The sequence below is a fragment of the Ictidomys tridecemlineatus genome, unplaced genomic scaffold, assembly GCF_052094955.1.
Source record: "Ictidomys tridecemlineatus isolate mIctTri1 unplaced genomic scaffold, mIctTri1.hap1 Scaffold_39, whole genome shotgun sequence".
Classification (NCBI taxonomy): Eukaryota; Metazoa; Chordata; class Mammalia; order Rodentia; family Sciuridae; genus Ictidomys; species Ictidomys tridecemlineatus.
Window position 1 is genome coordinate 763594 of NW_027522555.1, and position 5514 is coordinate 769107.

General features: G+C 34.8%; 1 pseudogene; it reads right to left on the bottom strand.

Annotated features, from left to right (window-relative positions):
• Positions 1-806: 806 nt before the first annotated feature.
• On the bottom strand, positions 807-5198 carry LOC101960950 (cytokine receptor-like factor 3 pseudogene; annotated as a pseudogene).
• Positions 5199-5514: the final 316 nt, after the last annotated feature.

The following is a 5514-nucleotide window of genomic DNA, read 5'->3' on the forward strand; positions in this document are numbered from 1 at the left end:
TATAAATTAAAGAGAAGAATTTTTAAAAAACATATCATATGCTTTCTATAGGGTTTTGTCATTTATTATATAATGTAAATCTTCACTCATTTTTGTTTGATTACATTTTAAGACAACAAGTCATCTGACATCAATAAATTAAACATAATGAAAAATAACCACTAAATTTCTTTGTATTAATAAAGACATTGGTGAAAATAAAACTCAAAAAATGTGTCTGTCGTCAGCCTTAGAATTGATAATTCAGCACAAAAAAAATGGAACAAAAATTGTTTATAGTAATTTTGCTAATTTATATCCCTACAAACAGTATAAAGTGGCTCGCTTTTTCCACATCCTTGATAATACTTGTCATCTTTCTTTTGTAATAGCCATTTTAACAAGTATGATTTGATCTCCCACTGTGCTATTAAATTGCATTTATCTGATGGTTAATGATACTGAGCATTTTTTCATATATCTGTTGGCCATTTTTATGTCTGCTTTTGAGGAAAGACTATTAAGGAACTTTTATCTATCTTTAAGTTATTTTGGGGGATTGCTGTTGAGAAGTTTTAGAAGAAATAATTACTATTGACATGACAGGGATAGAAAAGATATATTAGAGATTATTATGAACAAATTTGATAATTAGTATAAATGGACAAATTATTGGGTGCTTACTCCCTACCAAGATTAATCATAAAGAAATAAAAAACTTGAATAGACCAATAATAAATAACAAGGCAGATTGCTTCATCAAAGTATTCAAACCAAATAGGTGATAGTCTGCATGCAAATTTAAGTGAGAAACTTTTGTGACCTGGTTATGAATTACATTCAACAGTGTCTGATGGATAATATTGATGATTGTCTACAAGTGTTTTTACTAAGCTCTCCTCACAGGAGAAGGGTGTATGTGCCTGGGGTAGGATCTGTTGAAAAAATAAGAGGGCTTGGAAAAGCAGAACAACAGGGAGAGATTGAGAAGATTAGATGAAAAGAATAAAGGCAAAGGAGGAAAATGTAGGGAAAGAGAGAGAAAAAATAAAATGTTCTGTGTTTCCAGAGTCTGACCAAACAAACCAGCTTGGCTGGAGTTTAACAACAGAACATAAATCGCTCTGTCTGGGAATGCTCATTTTCTATAGAGTAAGAGACAGCAGAGGTTAGTTTTATATGCCTTCTTATCTGGACCCAGGATTGCAAGATAAATAGCTTTCTTAAAGTGTTGATTAATCAGGTATTCATATTATATAAAAAAGAATGTGAGAAGAACAAAAAGACAAAATAGAAAAAGGAATTTCCTGTGTCGTGTTGGAATTTGTGTAGTGATAACTGGCTTTACCAGAAGTCCACAGTCATCTGTAGTGCTCTTTATCCTAAATGTTAAATTGGGATAGTTATAGGGAAAAATAATCTTTAATATTTTTTGAAGCTCTCTGTTATACATGCTCCTGAGATGTAGAGAGGCAATCAATTTCAATCCTTTGGGTTTGATAAAATATGTTGTCACATTTATTAAATTTTATATATTTAAATGACTCAAGCAAATGTCTGATTCCAAAAAAAAATGAAGTAAATGTGAATTTCCTTATTTTTCTTATATCTTCCTGGGCTTTATATATAAGGTAATGTTAGAAGACTTTGAAAGATGGAGGAAAAATGAGGCAGATAAGCCTTTTCAGAAACCAATAAAACACTCAATGGTATGTTCAGTAAGTTTTATTTTTTCTTTGTGTGTCCTGTACATGAAGCTGAAAAAGTTAGTGTCCTGGAAAAAACAGTTGGTACAAAAAAATAGCCCTGATTAAATTACATAATCTTTATGCAAAAGAGCAGGAAAAGCTCAGTATGGCAGATCAAAATTTTCCCGATAATTCTCCAGCAAAACCAAGAGAGTAAAACCAAGCTGTTGTTTCATCCCCCCAATGTCAGGAAAGGGTGAGTGGGGCTCTGAACTTCTATACTTACCAGACTTGACAAGATGTCCTTCAATCCTGACAGGGTTATGGCAGGAATAGCCATGGAAAGAGCCAGCAGTTCATTGTCATAAAGCCAGGTCCATCCTTCTCATGGCTTCTACTTCATTAAGAACAAAAATATAACAGTCATCATTTCCTGTTGAGTGAGGTCAGAGGAGGCCTAAGAAACAGTCAGGACTGTTACCACTGCCATGAAAGGTCATGTGCAACACAATCATCCCATTACTGGAAAACACATAGTGGGCAAGGATGAAGTGTTCTCCATCTCCTGACCAAGGAGAGAGATAAGGAGAACTCTGTTGGCAAATTGGAACTCACAAATGTGTCTGCGAATAATAAAGACAGTACTTCCACTGTGTCAGTGGGGGTAACTCTGCAATCTTGCATTTTACAATGGCCAAAGGAAATAAGCTAAAATTATATGCAACGTGCCCAAACAGAAAAATCTCCATTTGAATTAAAAAAAAGACAAAAATACATGCTCATACCAACACTAAATAAAGATGAGAAAATTATCTGAAAAAGATTTAAATTCAGCCATTATAAAAATTTCCAGCAAGCAATTATGTATACATTTGAAAGACATGAAAATATGATATTTAACAAAGAAACTGTCCTTGGAAAAAGATAAAAAATATAAAGTAAAATCAAATATAGCTAGCAGAGTGTACAGAACACTAAATTGGAATACAGAATAACAATTTAAAAATCTGAGAAATAAAGAGAAAGTAGATTTTTAAAATAATGAACAGTGCCTCAGGATCCTGTAGGGCTGAAACAAAAGATCTCAAAAACATGTCAGCAGAGACTCAGAAAGGAGAAAGCACTCAGAAGAATAGCAGGTAAAAACTTCCAAAATTGATAAAGGACACAAACCCACTAAGCTGCTTGAACTCCAAGCAGGATCAATTTAAATAAATCCACAAGAAAACACACCATAGTCAAATTTCTAAAAAATAAAGACAAAGGAAAGATCTCAATGTAGCAATAGAAAAATGATACTTCATGCATGTGGGAAAACCATTAAGAATGCCAAGTAGATTTCCCATCAGAAACCATAAAAGTCAAAAGAAAGTTTAACAACATTTTTTTTTAATTTGAGCTTCTTATTTTGTTTCAGATGGCTGGGCAAGGCATCTACATTCTGGAACCTCTTTACAGTCACTAAACATGTGAAAGGCACTTATACATAAAAAGGCAAGGAAAAAATTGGTCATGATTGTCTAACAGGGAACATGAGTCACAAAATAAATTATGTTACAAAAATATCAAGCTTGCTTTTCCACTTTTCTATTACTGATAAAAATAAAAAAAATACTTTTCACATTAAAAAATCTGTAAGCTGCTATATCAAGTTATGGCTATTATTTTTTACATATTAAGTCCCTCAAATAAATATCTTTCACAAATTTAAGTTTAAAAAATCGGTCAAGTATTTACCCTATATTTCTTTGGCCCACTAACAGACCATTTATCAAACTGACATTAACTGGACTAGAGCTTGTAACTACAAATAGCAATATGCATATCATTGATCCTGAAGGCACACATGTACATATAATGTACTTGTGAAATGACTAACACTGCTGCATTTACTACTTCCATAAGTAGTTTCACCCTGTACAAAATCCTCTATCCTATCTCTCTCCCTCTCTCTCTCTCTCTCTCTCTCTCTCTCTTATTTATTTATTTATTCATTTTTTATCAATACTAGGGATTGAACCCAGGGCCCTGTACAACTGAGCCACATCCCCAACCCTTTTTATTTTGAAACAGGGTCTCACTAAGTTACTGAAGCTGACCTCTACTTGTGATCCTTCTGCCTCAGCCTCTTGATTTGCTGAAATTACAGGTGTGAACCATTGCACCCTGCATTTTCTATACTATCTTCAATCAAACTAAAAGAACAAAAGACAATACTTGCCTAGTACAGACACTGACTCAGGAATAGTGAAAAAAATCATAAAGCTTTTTAGACTTAAAGATTAATGAAAATGGGATAAACTCTAACACTGCTTTCAAATTCCTGAACATACAGCACATAGTCAATGCACTCATGTGGAAAATACAAGTGAATGAATTTTACATAACTCTAGCTTCTTATCTGGTCTACTCCTGTTGTTATAAAGTTTTACAATGGTCTTGGATGCTGAAAGAGTTTTAATAAAATGTTACATTAAATCAAATTTAAGACGTACAATGGAAGGGTATAGGATTTTTTGTTATCTTCCCAGACACATAAAGCTAATTTGATTTTATTGTAATTTTATATTTTTATTAATAATGTGCTAAAACCAAAATTGACTGAATTATGATTTTGTCCACACCATTCAACTCTCTTATTGTTAAAAATGCTGTCAGTAGACACTTTTCATTTCCAATGGCCTGAAAGATTAATTTAACTTTAAACAACAACAACAACAAAAGTTAACTAAACTGGGATGAGGCAGATACAGTAAATCAATGCCAAACATCCAAAACTCTAAAACACTAATACTTTCCATCCAGGATTAAAAAAAAATGAGCATCCAAAGTAAAGAGAACCACAAGACTGATCAAGTAACCAATCAAAAACCACTTCTCTGTTATTTGAGCTAATAGTTACTGGGAGCTTGAAGTTCCTGCCTTCAACCACCTTACACCATCATACTATGATGCCTCCAGGTTTCTCTATTAGTTCTTCTATCTGCACTGGTGGGCGAAAGGCTACTGTTCCATGCTTTAAAATGTGATCTTTCACTATGTTAAGAATTGAATCATCCAACTGAGCAGATAAACAAGGCACATCAACCAGTAAAGGCACTTCTGGTAAGCTGTCCAACTGAATGTGTGAGGCCTTTTTGGTAAAGCTCCAAAGTTTCTCATTCTGTTCTTCTATGCCACCAAGAATGGCAATCTCACCTTCTCGGACTAAGTCCTCTGCAGTGTTAACTCCATGTTCGATGAGCTTCTGGCAGTCATCTAGTGGTTTAATGGTCTCCTGTTCAATGTTGTCTACCTCTTGCAAAAGGGTCACCAATCATCGAGTAGCTTCTCAAGAGTTCCCTTTAAATCATTAAAATGCTGTTTGAGGACATCCCTTGTCTGTGATGCACTGTCTTTGATCTTCCTCTGCGCCTCCCGCAGCCCCTGCAGCCGGTGGCCCAGCTCGCGCCGGTAGCTCTGCGCCTCCTCCATGTTCTCACCGGCCTCCTGCTGCAGCAGCTCCGGCTCCAGTTCCATGGTCCCTCTCATCAAGCCGCGCCACAGGCGGCTGCGGGAGCGGTTCCTGAGTGTGCCCCCCGCCAGCTGGAGGCCCGGGGCGGATTCCTTAACAATATTTTTTAAGGAGTAAGAGAAAAGAATAACCATCCCAGAATTCTATTTAAAATAAAATATATCTCAGAAACTAAAGAAATGTCAAAGTCAATTTAGTTGAATGAAAACTAATAATTATAACAGTAATAGAACCGTCAGGAATAGAGCTATTCTAAATGAATGGTTGAAAGCAGATTTCAAACGAGAAAAGAAATGACAGAAATAATCTCAGAACATTAAGAACAAATAATAG